Source organism: Petaurus breviceps, unplaced genomic scaffold, assembly GCF_028583685.1.
Source record: "Petaurus breviceps papuanus isolate PSGF00001 unplaced genomic scaffold, PetGlider_PUasm1.0 90617, whole genome shotgun sequence".
Classification (NCBI taxonomy): Eukaryota; Metazoa; Chordata; class Mammalia; order Diprotodontia; family Petauridae; genus Petaurus; species Petaurus breviceps.
Genome location: NW_027187287.1, coordinates 5836161 through 5856473, shown reverse-complemented (window position 1 = coordinate 5856473; position 20313 = coordinate 5836161). Strand labels below are relative to the sequence as shown.

Genomic DNA, 20313 nt, shown 5'->3' with positions numbered 1-20313 from the left:
CCACAGCCACACATAGGAATGGCTTGTGGGGAAAACACCTTATTATTAATTAAAATTATTTTAATCTACCCTTCTGTGACTTGATATTGTTTAACTCAGGATGTATACATGCTGACTCCAGACACCCTAGGTCAATCATTATGGATCACTCCTCTTTTCTTTCTTAACTGAAATATTATATAGAATGGATAGATTGCTAACCTTGGAATAAAAAAGACTTGGGTTCAAATCTCACCTGTAGCATTTTACTACATGAGTGAGTATAGTCAAAACTCCTAACCTCAATGAAACCATATCCATTTTAAAAAATCTTTGTTCAAATGCAGAGCTAGTTTTTCAACTCTAGGCTTATGCTGAAGCATAATAAACCTGAGTTTTGCCTCCTAAATATCTGCATATTAATAGTTTTAGTTGGTAGCAGTGCCTATCAATGAATCTATGGATATTTCCATAACCCCTAGTTTGCACACATTTATTTGCATGTTGTCTCCCCCATTAGACTGCCCATTGAGGGCAGGGATTGTCTTTGTTTTTTGTAAAGCAATTGGGGTTAAGTAACTTGCTCAAGGTTACATGGCCAGTTATTTTTGCATGGGTGCCAAGTATCTGAGGCTGGAACCAATCCCGGGTCTCCCGACGCAGGGACCAATGCTCTTACTCACTGCACCACTTGGCCGCCCCTAAGAAATTGGAGTTAAGTAACTTGCTCAAGGTTTCACAGCCAGTTATTTTGTGTGGGTGTTAAGTATCTGAGGCCAGAACCGATCCCAGGTCTCCTGACTCTGGGGCCAGCACTCTTACTCACTGGCCGCCCCTAGGATTGTCTTTTGCTTCTTCTTTTTTTTAATTCCCAGGCTTAGCATAGTTCTTGGAACAAGGTGATTGACAAATATTTATTGACTAACTACTGCCAATTAATAAGCCAGCATAGACAGATAGGTAAACTACCTGTCTCTCTCACACTCTCCACATGGATTTTCTCGTATTTTTTTTTGGTTCAAGCCTATGAAGGAGACACTTGAAAGCAGTGCATTCAAAATCAAATAAAACAGGGCCACTAATCCATACATAAGTATCTTTGCTTGCTGCATTTTGATTTAGTTTTAGAAATGTAATGTTAATTATATTTTATTGTATTAACAAAATAATGTTAAATTTTTCTCAATTAAATTTTAATCTGATCCATTGGGCCTTGCTCAGGTTTGCTGTGGGCAGGTCATGTATTTGATATCTCTGCTTCAAAGACCAATTCTAAATTATCCCTAGGAACCCAGAGATAATTTTGGAATTCAGGATACAGGCAACTGTGCCAGTAGCACCTTGCTTAACTGCTTAAGGATAGGAAGGGGTTTAAAACATTTTCACTTTCATCCCTGAATTTTTAACCAAATTTTTAACTCCTCTTTGGAGTTTTCAAGTGAAGAATCCTTGAAAAAACACAACTCCCTTACCATTGAACCACTCTGTCTTTCTCCCCTCATCCTTTCTTCACATTGTTGTCTGTGTAATTTTCCTTTTGACCTGGGTATGTCCCTTTCTTGCTCAAAACCCTTCAGAATTTAGTTTAGTTTCATTCATTGTGTAATTCTGGGTATACAAATGAGAATACTGAGTATTGCATGGTTAGGATTCTATTTTTAAAAAATCTCTTATCCCTTAAAAGCATATTCTCTCTAACAATCTTGTCTAGCTTCACAGAGCTATTGAGTATCTGAGAGTAGATTTGAATTCATGAAGATGACTTCAGACCTGGCACTCTATCCACTGTGCCACCTAAGTTGCCCCAGAAAGGACCTCAGAAATCATTAAGTCCAACCCCCTGTTTTACAGATGAGGAAACTAAAGTACAGTGTCTTTGCCTAGGGTAAGTAGCTGCGTGTCTTGTCCATTTAAGTGTCTGAGACAGGATAAAAGTCAGATTTTTTTTACTCTAAACCTGGTGCTCTATTTAGTATACCAACTAATTATCTCCACTCCTGCATATTATGTAGCTAAATAATGAATGAATTTGATGCTTGGCTGTCATATTAGACTATCATGTGAAGTTTGAAGTATAATAAATACCTGATTTTTTTCCATAGATGACCCATCCATGCCCTCCGTTTCTTGTATTTGTGAAAATTATTTATTCCTATTAAATTTTCCAACTTTTGGATTGAATATAACCTTCTAAATCATTAAAATACTTTTTTGGATTCTGACTTTGCCATCTAGTATATTAAAACCCCCCTGCCAGATTTTACAAATGTGAAAAGTATGCCATCTATTTCTTTTGCCAGAACATTGATAAATGAGATAAACGGCACTTAGCCAAACACACTTCCCTGGGGGCATTCAATTGGCAACTTCCACTCAAATATTGAACAGTTAATGACTATTCACTTATTCTTCAGCACACCTTTGTGAATTAGGTAGGAGGTATCATTCTCTCTCTTTTTTCCAAGTGAGGAATTAGGACTCTAATTAGCTAATTGCCTTGCGCTATGTCACACAGCTAGTAATTATGAGAACTAGGGCTAAAAAGCAGGTCTTCTGACTCCAAATACAGTGCCCATGCCACTTCATGCTTTTGACTATATCATACTATTCCATTATTTTTCCTCAAATCTTTATCATATTAGTGGTTTCAACTGTGGTTCATGGACCCCTGGGCATCCCCAAATATCTTGAGGGGTTTTATGGTGCTAAAAACCATTTGAATAATAATAAGAAATTATTTGCCCATTAAAATACTCCCTTTTCCAACAACATTTGTGTCAGACTGGATTTTCTTCTTTCACTTCAACCAAAATAACATATCACAACAGATTGAATGTAGAAGTAAATTTGAGAATCTTACTGCCTTCAGACATTAAAGAAAAATGTAAAACTATGTAAAACAATGCTGTCATTCTCAAGAATTTTTTTGTTTTGGAAAATGTAGTTATTTTTCACTAAAATGTGTTATCTATGTTAACATGAAATTGTTATTTTTAAAGGAATAAATATTTTAAAAATATATACATTTTAATTTTGAATATGGTAAATATCAACATATTTTATCTACATAATAAAAACTCTTTGGGGTACTTCAAATTTTTAAGAATGGAAAGGAGTCATAAAGAGTTTGAGAGCTGCTGCTTTGTAACATTTGATGGTCAACACGGGGAATCTTGTTGTTTTTCATGTTCATATCACATAATTCTGCCCGTAGCCTTTTGTTACTGTCATTATCATTTCACCAAACTTGACCACTCCAATATCAGTGATTTCTGTCTATATCCAATCATATTCTAAATCTTCACCTTCATGATCTCTTACTTGCATTTTATAACCCTCTTTTCTTGAAACCCTCTCTTCTCTGTGTTTTCATTACCTCAACTCTTCTATTGCCTCTGACAACTTCTGCTGTCAAAAAGTCTTACTTCTTTCTCTTTCACTCTAGTTAACAGGTATTTTCCTAGGTCAGTCATTATGGATCACTCCTCTTTTCTCTCTTAAATGAAATATATAGAACGGATAGATTGCTAGCCTTGGCATAAAAAAGACTTGGGTTCAAATCACACTTCTAGCATTTTGCTGCATGAGTGAGTATAGTCAAAACGCCTAACCTGAATGGTTTTCATTTTCTTCCTCTGAAAAAGCAGCAATGTTGCTTTAATGCTAATATCTGAAAGTGTATCTAGAGGTCCTTATACACTTTAATGTGCTACATAAATGTCAGCTCTCTTTTGTTGCTGTTTAGCTGTTTCTGACCCTTTGTGACTCCATTTGGGGTTTTCTTGGAAAAGATTCTGGAGTGGTTCGTCATTTCCTATCAGATTCTTTTCTGTGTTCTCCCAGAAGTTCACCACAAGGATTCCACCCAAGATTTTGGAGAACTTCTATGTTGCTTCCTGACATTTTGTCCCCATGGGTTACCCCCAAATTATTCCTCACTCTTACCACATGACCAGTCCACCTTCATTTTAAGCAGACATTTCCCTAAGAATGTTCACTCAAGTTTGCTAAACTTATTATATGTTGCACAGCCTGTTTGTACCCACTATGAATATCCCTATTATCCTATTTTTAATTCCTCAAAGATTGTAATATTCAATGATTTGCCTTGCAGTAACACAGTAGAATACTAGATATTGGTATGAATAAAGATGGACTTTTGTTTCTGGGAGAAGTTTGGGGCTATTAAAAGAGCATATATGGAAATATACACACACATATATATCTAGAACATATGTATGTTTACATGTATGCATATATGCATACATATTATTTATTGGAAAAGAGGATTAAGTGAAATGTAACAGAAACTACCAACTTTCTTACTGTCCACTGCCACCATTATCCTTAGATAGAGTTTCAGAAATTCTAGAAAAAGATTTTTTTAGTTTATTTTTATTTTATTATTTAGTTTACATCATTCATTTCCACAATATTTTGAGTTACAAATTTTCTCCCCATTTTTCCCCTACCTACTACCCAAAAACAGCAATCCCACTGAATATGCCCTCCCCCAATCTGCTCTCTCCTATATCTTCCTCCATCCCCCCTCCAACTTTCTAGTAGGGCATGGTGGATCTCTATGCCCCAGTGCCTGTATATCTTATTTCCCAGTTACATGCAAAATAATAATAACAACAACAATAATATACATGTATTTTAAACATTTTATTTTAAATCTTTGAATTTCAGATTCTTTCCCTACCTGCCTCATCACCCACTGTTGCTAGCAAGATAAGCAATTCAATATAGGTTGTACATGTGTAGCTATGCAAAACATTTCCATAGTGGATATATTGTGAAAGACTGACTATATTTCCCTGCATCCCATCGCACCCTCTACTTGTTCTATTCTCTACTTTGATCCTGTCCCTTTTCAAAAGTATGTGCTTCCAACTTCCCTCCCCCTTCCACCAGCCTGCCCTCCCTTCCATTATCCCCCCTCTCATACCCTTCCTCCCTACTCTCCTGTAGGGTAAGATACCCTATTTAGTGTGTATGTCATTCCCTCCCTAAGCCAAATTCATTGAGAATAAGGTTGACTCATTCCCTTTTGCCTTTCTGTTCTTCCCCTCCATTATAAGAGTTTTCCCTTGCCTCTTCTATATGAGATAATTTACACCATTCTGTCTCTCCCCATCTACTTTCATTATATTCCTCTCTCACCTCTTAATTTCACCTTTTAAGTATCATCCCTTCCTATTCAACTGGTCCTGTGCCCTCTGCCTATGTATACCTGTACACATATATACACATACTCACATATGTATTGATATGCCCACATACCGTCTTATATAGACATATATATGTATGTATACTTACATATATATATATATGTATTTCTATTCCCTTCAACTATTCTCATACTGAGAAAAGTTTCATAAGTTACAATTACCGTTTTTCCATGTATGAATGTAAGTAGTTCAACTTTGATAAGTTCCTTATGATTTCTTTTCCCTGTTTACCTTCTCATGCTTCTCTTGCTTCTTGCATCTGAATGTCAAATTCTCTATTCAACTCTGTTTTTTTCATCAAGAATGCTTGAAAGTCCTCTATTCCATTGAATGACCATATTTTCCCCTGAAACATGATACTCAGTTTTGCTGGGTAGGTGATTCTTGGTGTTAATCCCAGCTCCTTTGACCTCCAGAATATCATATTCCAAGCCCTTTGATTCCTCAGTGTAGCAGCTACCAGATCCTGTGTTATTCTGACTGTGTTTCCACAGTATTCAAATTGTTTCTTCTTGGTTGCTTGTAATATTTTCTCCTTGATCTGGGAACTCCAGAACCTGGCTATAATATTTCTAGGAGTTTTTTGGGGGAGATCTTTTTCAGGAGTTGATTGGTGGATTCTTTCAGCCTCTATTTTGCCCTCTGGTTCTAAAACATCAGGGCAATTTTCCTTGAGAATTTCTTGAAGGATGATTTCTAGGTTCTTTTTTTTTTTTTTTGATCATGGCTTTCAGGGAGTCCACTCATTTTAAAATTATCTTCTCCTAGATCTATTTTCCAGTTCAGTGGTCTTTTCAATGAGATATTTCACATTACCTTCTATTTTTTCATTTGTTTGGATCTGTTTAATAGTATCTTGATTTCCCATAAAGTCACTAGTTTCCATTTGCTCCAATATAATTCTGAAGGAATGATTTTCTTCAGTGAGCTTTTGAGATTCTTTTTCCATCTGGCAAATTTGGCTTTTTAAGGCATTCTTCTCTGCATTGGCTTATTGAGCCTCTTTTGCCATTTGAGTTAGTCAATTTTTTAGGTGTTTTTAGGTGCCTTCAGTCAGGTTATTGACTCTTATTTCATAATTTTCTTGCATCATTCTCATTTCCTTTCCCAATTTTTCCTTCACTTCTCTTATTTGGTTTTCAAAATTCTTCTTTAACTACTCTATGGCCTCTAAGCAGCTTACTCTTTTCTTGGAAACTTCTGATGCAGGAGTTTTGGCTTTGTTGTCTTCCTCCTGTTCCATGCCCCAATACTTTTTGTCCCCCAAAAAGGAGTCCAAAGTCAGACTGCTTTGATTGCCTTGCTTCCCTTGTTTGTTCATGTTGCCACTCAATTAGTTGACTTTTGAGCTTTTTGCCACAGTGGAACTCTGCTGCCAGAGTGGGGAGCTTTGTCCCAAATCACTGGAGTTTTCTCAGATGCTGGATCTATCAGTTGGCTGCCCTCTCTGAAGCCTCTACACGCTTTGGCACACTGGTCATACACCCCAGGATCTCCACCCCAGACAGTGATCCAGATCCAAGCAGGTTAAAACAAGAGTGATTACCCCTCAAACTGGATGCTTGGTCCCCTTATAATCTGCAGGCTAGGAGGTCTGAAGCATTCACGTGGCAGTGGCTGTTTGTCTGCCATGCTGCAGCCACTTCTTGCTCAGGGGGCAAAGGCTGGACTGCACTCCTGGATTCCCAGGTCCCAAAGTCCACACTGCAATGACCTCTCACTTTGTCCTGAGCATCTATGGGTTTATAATTCTGGAAACTGCCACAGCTGCTGGTGTTTTGAAGTCCCTCCAGCCAGCAGCTAAGTTGTGGCCACCCTGAGGGTAAAACCTCTGGCTTGCATGAGCCTGGGCTGGGCTCCCAACATGCTGTGCTGGCCTCTTCCTGCCAGCCTGCTGGACTGTCCTGAGTGGGAAGTTGGCTTCTCTGTGTCATTTTGTGGATTCTATAGCTCCAAAGTTTGTTCAGAGTTACCTTTTACATGAATTGGAGGAGGTTGAAGTGGGAGCCCTGAGGAAGTCCTGTTTCTACTCTGCCATCTTGACCTAGAAAAAATAATGTTAAGGGCAGTTTTCAGATGAAGATGTTAAAGATATCTATAGTCACATGAAAAAAATGCTCTAAATCACTGTTAATTAGAGAAACACAAATTAAAATAACTATGAGGTACCACCTTGCAACTATCAGATTGACTAATGTGACAAAAAAGGAAAATGATAAATGCTGGAGACGATGTGGAAAAATTAGGATATCAATGCATTGTTGATAGAGTGGTAAACTGATCCAACCATTTTGGAGAGCAATTTGGATCTCTGCCCAAAGGGTAATCAAATTGTGAATACTCTTTGATCTAATAGGTCTGTATCTGCTGGGTCTGTATCCCAAAGAGATCATAAAAAGCAGAAAGGACCTATATGTATGAAAATATTTATTACAGCTCTTTTTGTGGTAGCAAAAAATTGGAAATTGAGGGGATGACCATAAGTTTGGGAATGGTTGAACAAGTTGTGGCATATGAACATAATGGAATAATATTGTGCTGTAAGAAATGATGAACAGGTGTATTTCAGAAAAACCTGGAAAGACTAAACATTAACTGATGCTGAATAAAGTGAGCAGAACCAGGAGAACCTTGTATTCAATAACAGCAACATTATGTGATGATCAACTATGATTGACTTAGCTCTTCTCAGCAATACAATGATCCAAGACAATTCCAAAAGACTCATGATGGAAAATGTGATACTCATCCAGAGAAAGAACTATGGTGTCTGAATGCAGATCAAAGCACACTATTTTCACTCCCTTTTTTATTTTTTTGGTGACTTTTCCCTTTTGTTCAGTTTCTTCTTTTACAACATGACTGATGTGGAAATATGTTTACATTTTAAACTTATATCAGATTGTATAGGTATTTGTATATATAATATATAGATTATATAATTATATATATATAATGTATAGCCCATATCATATTGCTTGCTGTGTTGAAGGGTATTGGGAGGGAAAAAAAAATTTGAAACTCAAAATCTTCTTTTTTTTTTTTTTTGCCTTTTGGAGGGCAGTTGGGGTTAAGTAACTTGCCCAAGGTTACACGGCTAGTTTTTTTTGTGTGTGTGTTAAGTGTCTGAGGCCGGAACTGAACTAGAGTCCTCCTGATTCCGGGGCTGGCACTTTTCTCACTGCGCCACCTAGCCGCCCTCAAAGCTCAATATCTTATAAAAAATGAATTTCTAAAACTATCTTTGCATGTAATTGGAAAAAGATACTATTTATAAAAAAAGAATGTTAAGAAAACATTAAGAAACAGAAAAATTTGAAATTAAGGAAATAAACATAGAAGTAAAAAATCAATCAATTTTCAGATGATATATGTCCATGAATGTGCCCCCCCCAAAACACATAAAGCAGATGGTACAGTTTTTCTCATTAACAGCATGTTTTCTAATTAACAGCACTCCTTATTTTTTTTTCCTTTTTGTGGGTAAAGATCTATTCTCTCTCCTCTTCCCTTTTCTCCTCTCATCTCCTTGAAATGGAGTTTCTAGGCACTGCTAGGAAGGAACCTATGAATTGGAGGAATCTCCATAACAATGGAGGTGAAGAAGTCCTTTGAGATTCATAAACTGAACTAATTTCGAAGATCTCTCATGCATCTTATTTCAAATACATTATTTTCACACAACTATCTAATTTGCTTTTTGGTTTCTTGAGCACACATATTTTTTCTAACAGATGATTTTTTGAGGGCAGCTATTATATTTGATAAATCATTGTATCTCCAATATTTAAAAGAATATTCAATTTTATAGGTGAATAAATTGAATCTCAGAGAGGTGGAATGATTTACCTAGGTGATTAGGAATATAAACAGAAACTAAAATACATATTACTATTACCTGAAACCAGAGGTGTGCTGGAATCAGCTTTAACCAATTGTTAAATTTTTGGTGTGAGCATTTACACCTTGGAAGTTAGTAAACATCACTAATCAGAGCTTGATTTATTAATTTGTTGATGGTCTAGAGTCTAGACTTAAGAAAGTGATGGAAAAAATGTTAATAATGGAAATTAAACTTAAAAGTTTGTCATGTGTACATTGTTTTTTGTGAACTAGTTCTTAAAAATTTACCACCATACTCCTGCCTAAAACCCAGTCTAGGATTTTTTCTATTAGTTAGGATTAAGTCACACAAGGTTCTAAGTGGAAGAGATGGCATTTGAATGCATATCTTCTGCTTTCAGAGCCAGTTCTCTTTCCATTGTACAATGGTACAGTGTGGAGGACAAGGTCATAAATAATAAAAAGACAGATTTATAGCAACTTCATATCTTCTGTGATTGTACAAAATCTATCCTATATGCATTTTCCTCTAGAGACCTTGAGAAATAACATTCACATAAGTTATGAAATGATAATCATTAAATACCATATTTTTGGCCAAAGTCTGAATTAGTCAAACAGACTGATTTGCTTTGCTTTAAAAAGACCTTTTCCTGTGTCAGCAGCTCCAGAGACCAGATAAGGCTGGAAGTGGGATTTCCTCTTATCTTGGGACATACTCCATTCAGGAGGAAGACAGAGGCATCCTGAGAACATAAATTCCAAATGGACCCTGCTTTATAATTGTTCTCCAAGTGAGTTTGGAGAATACCTCTTCCTATGTCAACAAAGCCAAATGAGGCTTACTTTATGTCCCCTAAGGATGAGACCCTTAACTCAAGGCATTAACTTGAGTAATGGGACTTTTTCTTATCTTAATATTTTTGGACATATACTATGTTATGGAATGTTAATGGTAAAGAAAACACAGATATCCTGAATCATAATTTCAATTGACACTTTGTCAACTCTCTTATTTGATTGTATTTACCATCTATTCAATTAAGAAAATTTCTTTTTCATACATTGTTTAATAATTTATGGAGATCATAAATTCATATGACACAGCCACCCTGAATTGGGATGATTCTACAATGTATTTAAGCTTTCTTATTCCTTTGTTCAGGCAGTTAGACTTGTCTTCTAACTCTGTACAAGTTCACTAGTTTTAAGGGAATAAAATGAAATAACTGTATATCACTATATGTTTTTCTTCTTTAACCAAACTTTTTAAAAGTTTAACAGAATATATGAAATTGTAAAACATATTTTAAAAGACTACACCATACCATAAGATTCATTTTGTAAATAGATAGGAAGAAAATTGAAAACAGGGTGGGTGTGTTGGAGAAATATCTGAAGGCAAACAAAGCAGACTTCATGACAAGATTAACAACTATATAAAATAATGACAAAATTGAAAGCAGTTAAACAAACGAATTTGTACTTCAAAATAATCATATCTTTTTGAATTAGATTAAATATGCTGACTGAAACTAAATATTAATGATTTTTGAAAGGGAGATGATTTATCTGTAATGTAAGTAATTATTATCTCCTCCTTTGTCCAAATTGTCTATCATGTAATGGGAAGTTAATTATGCAGAATGATAACTGAGTAGATTGAAATGTTTTCATTATGCATGGTAAATTCCATGGGAAACCAGAGACATTCCAACACTTCAGGGATTTCTTTCTGTGCTTCCTTTCTAGGTTTGTAAAAGTTTTATGTTAATTGATCACTAAGGGATTTAGGTACTTGGGGAATGTTTCAGAAGGAAAAAAAAATGGAGTGTTTTAGAGAATTGTTCAGTGTATTTATGCTTCTTTCTAATCTTGAAGACCCATAAAACCCAGTCTAGGGAACGGTGGGTTTCAACCCTTTTGGGCAGAGCCAGGAACTTTTAGTCACTGGGTAGGAACAAAGCCTTCTCTGTTTCTGAAATGCCCCACTGTGATGGGGGCATTCTGGGAGAGATTGACTAGGCCCGGGCCATCTATCGTTTCTGCTCCCAGATCTGCTATCCTCAGACAATAGGAACATTCTGGCAGACGTGGAAGGACTTTGAGATCTGTCATGGGAATGAAGACACCATCCGTGAGATGCTTCGGATCCAGCAAAGCGTCCAGGCCACATACAACACACAGGTTAACTTCATGGCCTCCCAGATGCTGAAGGTGTACAGCAATACCACAGGCACCGTGTCTGACCTCGCCCCTGGATAGAGTGGGATGGATGACATGAAGCTGTTGGAGCATCGGGCAGAACAGCTGGCAGCAGAGGCAGAACGGGACCAGCCTCCCCACTCACAGGGCAAGATCCTCTTTGTCAGGAGTGATGCCTCCTGCACTATTTTTTTTGCTTTTTTTTTTTTGGAGGGGTGAACGTAGGGCAATTGGGGTTAAGTGACTTGCCCAAGGTCACACGACTAGTTTGTGTGTGTGTGTGTGTGTGTGTGTGTGTGTGTGTGTGTGTGTTAAGTGTCTGAGGCCTGGTTTGAAATCAGGTCCTCCTGACTCCAGGGCTGGTGCTCTATTCACTGTGCCACCTAGCCACTCCCCCCACCTTTTTTTTTTTTTTTACCTAAGGACTGATGATAGGAAGGTACAAAATTTTTGAGAGGTCAAGAAGAAGGAAGTCTCAAAGACAAGGTTACAAATGCTGGAGGCAAAGAGAGGAACAGAAGTCAGAACAAATAGCTGATTTGGTAGGGAACAAAATTCTAGTTTGGACATGTTGAACTTGATGCTCCAGTGGATTACAAAGGTAGAGATAATTCACAAGTGGTTGGAAGCACAAGTTTGTAGTTCAGATGAAAGGTCAGGGGAAGGCAGGCAGGCAGTTGTCTGCAAAGGAATTTGTAGCTGAGGAAGTGAATGAAAATATAGAAGAAAGTATTCTTCAAATGAAGTAGGAGTAGAGAACAAAGAGACTGCAGGAATGAAGCTAAACACCTATGACAGGTATTAAGAGAAACATGAAAAAGAGAGTTTAAATAAGACAGTTCCTGCCATCATAGAGCTTAGATTCTAGCATATTTTTGCCTCCACTTCCGTTGATTAGAATTTAGTATAACTGAAAACAAAATGGGTTTTATTTGAATTGGATAGTGAACTTCAATAAAGAATTCCATCCTCCCTCCAAAGCCTTTCACTCCAGTCAGAATCAGTTAGCCATTGAATATGTTTTAAAGCACCTATTATTTGTCAAGTACTTTGCTATGCCTTGGGGATACAAGTAAAAAAAGTGAAATAATTCCTACTTGAAAGAAGCTTAAATTCTGAGAGAGATTACAAATGCATATATAAATATAACAATTATTAGCTATAATCCGGATTGAAATTATTTAACATAATGATAGGTGACATTTGCATAATATTTTTAGTAGAAAGAACTTTGTGTTCTTTGTCTCATTTGATCCTCAGAACAACCTAGTGAGCTACATGATGAAAATGCTATTACTCCCATTTTACAGAAGAGGAACTGAGTTTCACAGAAGTTAAATGACTTGTCCAAGGTCATACAGCTGGTAAGTACTAGAGACTGTTTTGAAATCTGGGCCTTTTGCTGCCAGGTACTGCACTCACTCTATGATATCATAGCCTTCCCTCTCAAAACCCTACCTTTTCTGTCATATCCAAGAAACTTATCTTTCTCTTACTACATGGACTTTGAACTGACATGGAAGGGGTAATAGAAAACATTTCAGTATCTGGGGCTTAAGTCCTGGGATCTGGAGGCAGCATATGAGGGTGAGTAGTTTTTATTCCTTTTTAATTTCCAGAAATAAAAAATGCAAGCTCTCAAAAAACAAAGAAGTTTCTAGGATTATGTTATTTAGTTCCTATCTGAAGAGGATGCTTACTGTTTCCTGGATACTAAAGATAATTTGTAAAATGAAGTGAAAACAAAACAAAATAAAGCCTTTTGTACTGTATTTTTGAGTTCTTTTTCTTCCAGTCCCCTGTTGAATAGCAGGAGGCCCCATTTTCACTTGTATTACAAACAGTGGAAATGGTTAAATATCTGTGTGTATATGCATAAACATGATTATATAATTAACGTCTTTTAGAAAGTCTCCCTTCTGGTGAATATTATGCATTTGGCATGATTGTTGGGAAAGTTGTACTTTTAACCCATGAACATCACTAGCTAAAATTAGTGCTGATTAAGTACCTTCTAGTAACGTACATAATCCATTTTTCCCATTACTTTCTCTGCTGGTATCATTTTCCTCTTTCATTATCTTTATCTTCCTGAATAGGAATATGTATATGCTACTTGATTGACATAACGATTGAATTGCAGAATATCAGAGCTGGGAAGAACTTCAGAAGCCATATCATCTGACCCATACCTGGTCAAGAATCTCCTCTATAAGATACCAGATGAGTATTCCTCCAATCCTGCTTTTGATGTTGGATTTCTTGGTTTTCTGCTTCTAATCCTCACATCCATAATTTTCCCAAGAAGGAAGGCAAGGCTTTGTGGTAGCAATATTTGTTCATGAAGCCCTATTGATTTGAGGAAAGGCCAATAAAATTCAAGAATAAAAGAGCAGTTCATGTTACTTACATTTCATAAGTTTTGTCTTCTTGGTGTCCACATGATAGTGGAAATATAATTCTACAAAACCAGATAATTCAGTCAATTCCATTGCATGAGATTATCTGCTAACATTGTCACTTTTCATTTTTTTTTACTCATAGAGTGATACCGCATGTCATAATGCCAACCAGCTAATTTATCAAATGTTCACCTTTTAACTATTTAGACATTTCATAGATACAAACTCATCTGACTGAAGGAAGTGGAAAATGAGCAGAGAAGATGGAAGTTAATGAAAGTTCAGGAGGATATTTTATCTTAATGGGCTTTTCTGACCAACTTTAGTTAGAATTTATCCTTTCATTAACTGTCTCTGTATTCTACACTATTACATTGATGGGCAACACGACCATTATCATCTTAACTTTTCTGGACTCTTGGCTCCACACTCCTGTGTACTTCTTCCTCCAAAACCTCTCCTTCTTGGACATCTGTTTCACGACCAGCATTGTCTCCCAAATGCTGACGAACATCTGGGGGCATGATAAGAGAATTGGTTATATTGTCTGCTTGGCCCAATATTCACTAGCTTTGGCTCTTGGATCTACTGAATATGTGCTTCTTGCTGTAGATCACTATGTTGCTTTCTGCTGGCCCCTGCACAATTCCACCATTATGCATCCTCAGCTCTGTCATCTCTGGGCAGCTGCTTCCTAGTCCTCAGGCTTTGTTAATTCACTTCTTCAGTCATCTTTGGCCATGGTGTTGCCATTATGTGGCCATCACCAGGTAAACCATTTCATTTGTGAGCTGCTTGTTATTGTCAAATTGTCTTGTGTGGACACTAGGTCAATGGACTCCAAAATGTTCATTGCTCACCTTATCATTCTGGCCATCTCTGTCTCTATCATCCTCACTTCCTATGCCTGCATTGCTTGGGTGGTGGCAAAAATCCATTCAGCTGAGAGACAGAGGAAGGCTTTTGGGACTTGTGCCTCACACTTGATGGTGGTTTCATTGTTTTATGGGACTATCATGTCATTGTATCTTCAGCCCAAAAATAATTATTCTCAAGGCCAAGTCAAGGTCCTGGCCCTTATCTATACCATTATAGCTCCCACCCTCAATTCTTTGATATATACACTGAGAAATAAAGATATAAATGGGGCAATAAAGAAAGTAGTGGGGAAAGATCAAACTTAGGGAGTTATAGAAATTGGAAATAATTAGATCATAAGGTCATATATATTAGAACCAGATGGGACCACAGAAACTTTTTTGTTACCTCCTCCCCACCCCAACACTTTTTATAGATAAGGAAACTGGGACCTAGAGGGCTTGAGTGATTTATTGAAAGCAGCACTTAAGCCCAGATTCTCTGATTCTAAGTGTGCTTCCCACAGTATCATGATATCTGTAAATCATCACCAATAATCTAAGAGGGCAATGTTGTCTGCCATAAACTCTCTAATGTTCAGTAACTTGGACTACTTGACTTCGGTTGTCAGATCCTGTCAAAGCCAAGATATGTAGGGAGGAGAGGAGTTACAATTTCAGAGTAGTGTTTCAGAAGAGATATTAGAACTGAACAAATAGATCAGGAAATCGTCTTCTGCGATTCTAAGTGCAGAATAAAGGTAGAGATGTCATTTTTCTCTTTTTTTCCTTTTAAAAAACCTTTTTTTCCTTTAAAACCTAACAATTATCAACAAACACAAAGATTTCCACATACAAAGAACAACAGGAAAAAGGCTTATATGAGAAACTTCACATTTCTATTATGTAGCTTGTTTAAAATGTTTATATTGATTTACAATTGATTAGCTGAAACCTCTAGACCTTTTTTTATATGAAGCAAAATAAGACAATCTCATCCCTTATTTTTAACCTAAATGCAAAACTTTCAATTTTTCACCATTAATTTTTGTTTTAGTACAGTACATCGAGAATTTGTTAAATTTTAATTGTCATCCATTATAATAATAATTATTATTATTATAATTAACCCATTCCAACTATAGCTCATCTATACTTTTTAGAAATATGTCAAAAGTCAAGTAAATAAGTTTTTATTAAGTGCTTACCATGTGCAGGGAGTAGCTAGGTGACCTACTGTATAGAGTACTGGCCTGAAGTCAGGAAGAGTTGAGTTCAAATCCAGTTTCAGACACTTCTTAGATGTGTGACCCTGAGCAAGTCATTTGACCTCTGTTTGCCTGGAAAAAAAAAAGGATCCATTAGAGAAGAAAATGGCAAACCACTCCAGTTTTTTTGCCAAGAGAATGCCATGCCAAGTCCTGGGAATACAATTACAAACAAAAAAGAAAGACAGCTCCTGCCCTCAAGAAGCTTATATTATAATGGGAAAGGACAGCACATAAAAGAAAATTTTAAAAGTGAGAAGTACTGTGAATAAAAAAGTCCAGAGAGGCCAGGAGCAAAGCCTTGAGAGAAATGAAAAAGTGAACGTGACTGGTCTGAGAATAAAACATAATGTTCTGATGCTCATTATCCATGAAAATGATGGACGAGGATCAAAAATGAAGTTTTGAGGCCTTTCACTTGAAAACTCCCTCCAACTTTATCTATTAATCAATATTCTTATTGTTCAATTAGATATCAATCTATTTAGTATTACTTTTTCATGTACTATTTGTATACTGCTACTATTGAATATATCCAGTCAATATTTCACTATCCCATTCACAAGTATATCAAAATGATATTTTACTAAAATATTTCACTGGAATCAGTACAGTTCATATATTTCTTCTAATTTTTGTGATCTTGTAATCTTATAAAAATGAAAATGACTATTTTGGGTATATCATGTTTTAGTGAATTAATGTCCCACAATCTCTTTTAAATTCTTACAAACCATTCATTTAAAAATGTGTTCTAAAATTTTTTGAGAATATGATATCAGATTAATCAATCTATAACAACAATTTCTGAACTTCATATCCTTACTGTCTCAAGAGATTTGAGAGACTCCCTGTTATTTTGAGTGCGTCCCTTGTGATGCATTTTGAGAGGACATTATCAACCTTTATAAAGTTTGATTAAAGGAGACAAACAAATAGTAATATAAAGTTTCAGCATTTATTCCCTTAAAACTAGAGAACTTGTACAAGCCTAAGGCTGACTGCTGAACAAAAAATTGAGAAAGCTTAAATGTCTTTTTAGGATCATCCCAATTCAGGGTGACTGTGTCACACAAATTTATGATCTCTATATGTCACTATCCATATTGTGAGAAAGGAAATTTCTTGGTTGTAAATGCAAATTAAGAAGACAATGAATGGAGCAGGGTCCATTTGAAATTTATGGTCTCAGGATGTCTGTTTTCCTCCCATATGGAGTATGTCCCAAGATAAGGGGAATCTCACCTCCAGCCTTATCTGTTCTCTGAAGTTGCTGACACAGAAAAGGGCATTTTTTTAAAAAGTAAGGCAAAGCAGTCTATTTGATTAATTCAGATTTGCGAAGTTAGGTTCAAACAGTATAACAAATGGTTCAGTTTTCAGCCACAGAGGGCTAGGCTCAAACAATACAATAAAGTTTTTTTTTTCCACAGTTTTACAAAATTGCATAATTATTTTAAGTCAGGTATAGATCAAACTACTTAGGTGGCTCACAATATGCTAGTTTTGTGAAGGGAGATTACATGAGATTACATTACATTACATCACCACGATCACCAAGAAAACTTACACATGAATCATACAAATTAACAGAATCATTATTACCAATTTTAATTAATATCAAGTTCCTTGTATCCCAGTGATCTATTCCCAATATCCATTTAAACAGCACCTTTTTGAATCCCAGATGCCTCATGTAGTTATACAATTCAAAAAGGGAGTTCCGCTTCTCTGGTTCAGATATAGAAGTTCCCAGATAATTCTGACAATATAAATTAGTACAATCACTTAAATTTAGTTCCATATTTTTGAAACTTCAGAGAATTTTCAGTTTACTTATTATTTGTTGTTTCTATCCTTACCTAAATCCTATACCTGGTATAGGAATCCTTTAAAATGTGAAGATTTATCAAAAAATGAGTTCATCTGCCTTTTAAAATCATCAGACAGATACTTTGATAAAGAAGAAATAATATCACTTTTTCTACTATCATACAATTTTTGTGCAAAAATCCAAACTTGAGATCTTATTACCAAACATGCTTAAAGTTTGAATTTCCATAATAAAAAACATTTTGGAAGCCAATCTTATACATCTTGTATAGTTCTTAGAGGAATCAGTCTGATCCTGTTGCTTTCCTCAAAATTTGCTATTGTCTTATTACTTGGTCTAATCATTTCCTCCTTTGGAAGATGTTATCTCTGTATTTATTTATTTATTTGGCCATGAATACAACTTCTTGATAAATTTGCTATAAAAGAAAAAGAGGGGCAATGTCACATATCTTACCAGAATATTTACTTTTCACAAGCATGCTTTTGTAAATACTTGATTTATACAATAACCCCAGATAACTTGGTTAACAATCTCACATATTTCATAAATTATAGCAAAACAATCTTAACTGAAACTTCCTTTTAAACAAAGACAAAATTGGAAGCTTATGATTTCCCAAGTTACAATACTTCAAAATATTACAACACATGGTCAGTGTCCCATTTATCATTTTCTGTTCCTCTGACAGTATAATTCTCAATTTAACAATTTTTAGACTTTAAGAGAAACTGCTTTTGTTAGAACATAGATAACACAACTATTTGCCAGTAACAATATCATAAACAATTATCATATTCTTTAATTTTAACTCTGAAATAAAAACCAATTAATTACCAATCTTGTGACCTTAATTCATTTGGAGGTGTTTTAAATGGTTTTACATAGAAAATTCACATCCAAGTAAAATTCTACTTAAAGTTAATGAACATAATACAATCACTTTTAACTAAATTAAGGTTACAAAACTTTCTTGGTGCCACAATCCAATCAAGTTATCACTAGAAATCAATTACATTTTGGAATCTTACATAGATACCTTCAAATTAACATAAATACATCCTTACATGAAGCAAGCTTGAAAACCACATCCCTATATAGTTTTTTTTCAAGGTTTCTCATTTGCTCAATAAGAATCCTACAAAATGAATTTCCAGTTCACCTTGCACAGAGAATCATTCATCTCATTGTTAATAATGTGGAAACCCAACTATAACAGCTTTAAATTATAACATAAAAACCCAATTCACATGCAGTACAATTCAAATTTTTAAAAAAAATGCTGTGACAACATTCTTCCTTCAAAATGTTTTTTCAAATTTCACTAGCTAAGCAGACTTTTAGAAATACAGTACAGTTTCAGAAATATGGCAACAGTATAACAATGAATTTCAAATGACATAAAATAATTGATCTTATCACTCTCGGCGTTCAAAAACCATTTTTAAGTTAGAGAGATAATAATGTTGTAGCCAACATATGCTAGTCATTATATTAAACATTTTACAATCATTATATCATTTTGATCCCATAACAACCACTATTATTTTTCCCTTTACAAATTCAGGACACAGGACAAAAAGAGACAAAATACATTTTTTTAATTGGAACAGAGAAGTGTAGAGTTTACCTGGAGCAGAGGCTGGCTTCCCAATGGTGACAATTCTTGGAGACAGGGCTTAGGGAATGTTTCTGACAGGCCTGATCCATCTACCTCTCCCTTTCCCACAACTGCAAAATGTACTGAGTCTAAGGTGGTTTGCAGCTACTGGGCCAGGGTGGGCAGAATGTACAAGACCTGGGTGACATTTCCAAGATTTGCCTAGAATGGTGGGCTACAAAGTGCCCAGGGGCACAGGCAATTAAGGCTATTGCCAGTCTGTGAATATTATCCCTACAATTCTCCTGCATTCTCTTATCTGATCTAGGATAAGAGAAGTTAACAAAAACTTGTGGCTATTAAAAAAGAGAAATCCTCAGACTGAGATACTCTCTTAACTCAGGGGAGGGAGTGGGGAATCCCTTTTGGGGTAGGTGTTTTACTGTTTACCTACAATCTCTCCAGCAATCCCAATATAATCAGTTCCCAACTTCGTAATGATTACTCTCAAAATATGCTAAGATGTTTTTTAGCTATATCTAGCTATTCATTGTAATTCCAGGTTGGCCAGACCAGAAACTACAAGGAAAAGCAGCCTTAGAAATCTTTGACTGCCTGTAGTTTAGAACTTACAAGATAACAGACTTATTCACAGCACACAAGATACAGACACACACACACACACATAGACAGACAGACAAACTGACAGTGCAAATACAAAGTCCACATTTAATGACAAAAAGAGGGTGAATTGGAGGCTTGTTATAAATTGACTATTATTATTTGAGGATTCAAGACTTGACAGGGTAGGAGTGGATGGGGGTTATATCCTGCAACTTTTTGTTGGAGTACCTCTGTGGTCATTGGGGTTTGGGCTTGGTGCCCCTTGTTTTGCTGACTTTCTAGAAGCTTAAGCCATATCCTATATTCTGCTTCCCAAGGTCCTGGTTTCTTGCAATAGTGGCAAGCACCAGGTTTGTGGCCCTTAGCCACGTCAGAAGTGGGGTGTGGGCTTGGAGTGGGAGCAGCCAGTTGCTGAAGCTGCATAGTATAAACCTGATCTTTCTTAGTTTGAAGCTCCCTTTTTGCTT

General features: G+C 36.0%; 1 pseudogene; it reads left to right on the top strand.

The window, feature by feature from the left end:
• Nucleotides 1-13926: 13926 nt before the first annotated feature.
• On the top strand, nucleotides 13927-14847 carry LOC138142886 (olfactory receptor 2Y1B-like; annotated as a pseudogene).
• The last annotated feature ends 5466 nt before the right edge of the window (nucleotides 14848-20313 follow it).